Here is a 1,267-nt window from a genome sequence, read left to right on the forward strand (position 1 = left end):
CATAGATATGGATTAGATAGATTTCAGGAGGTCCATGAGCTTGGATGGGGAAAAATAAATATAATGCAGCTAGGAGGGAGAATACCTTTTCTGGTGGTGTTGACATATAGTTATCTCTAACTGGCAGCTATGCAGAGAAACTTGGGCATGTTGGGTTCAGATGGAGACAAACTTTGTAAATCTTTTGTTTGCATTGTTAAGGGAATCTTCCTTCTTCCTGTATCATCAAACTTAGGCCACACCTCAGGGCCTGACCTTTAACCTGATTTGGATTGCATTGTCTTCTGGTGGGGCAGCCAGGGAGCAAGCACTGGAAGCCTGTCCAAGACCACCCAAAAGAGACCCCAAAAGGCAAAATCTCCAATGGGGGACTTGGGTCACTCCCAAAAATCCCCTCCCATGGACTCTGAGGGAGAATTTAAGGAGATGGAGGAAGGGGCTCCTTCTTTTCTACCTTCCCGACTCCTCTTGAAACCCTGGTCAGCAATCCATGTGGTCTACTCTTTAAACTCTTCTTAACTTTTCTATCACTTTTCTTATGTGTTGTAACTTCTTTTAATAAATCTTTATCTTCTTTTCACATCTGCAATCCTGGGTCTGAGTGGTGATTCATCACATGCCGAATTGAACCCAAGAAACCAATGGCAACAGCAGAACTCAGAGATCTAGGAATCCAGAGACTGAGCCCCTGAAGGGCCAAGAGATTGCTCATTAGGTTCTGTGCCCACCTGTATACATGTATATTCTACCCACTTGAAACCCCATGACACAAACTTACCCTCAGTTTGGTGAACTAAAACCCTGCTATTCGTGAAATCTTTCACTATCAGCAACAGGTGCCTTATCTCACTGGGAAGAAATCCCAGCTGATTTTTAGCTCACTGTCCCAGGTCAGATGGTGGGCTTGAATTTAGGATCTGAATATCAGCTTACATTATTAGGAGCCGTGTAAAAGCTAGAGTGTCAGACCTAGAGTCTGGAAGACTCATCTTCCCAAATTCAAATGTGAACTCAAACACTTGTGACTGTGGGCAAGTCACTTCACTCTGTTTTATCATTTGTAAAATGAACTGGAGAAGGAAATGGTAAAATACTCCAACATCTTTGCTAAGAATAGCCCAAGAAGAGTCATGGAAAAATTGGCCAAGACTGAAACAAATGAACAACAACACTGGGAAAAGAAATGAGCTTATCTCAGTCTAATTCCTCAACTCTAAAATGAGGGTAATAATAGTACTCTTCCTTACAAAGGTGTTGGAAGTGCCAC

Source organism: Macrotis lagotis, chromosome X, assembly GCF_037893015.1.
Source record: "Macrotis lagotis isolate mMagLag1 chromosome X, bilby.v1.9.chrom.fasta, whole genome shotgun sequence".
Classification (NCBI taxonomy): Eukaryota; Metazoa; Chordata; class Mammalia; order Peramelemorphia; family Peramelidae; genus Macrotis; species Macrotis lagotis.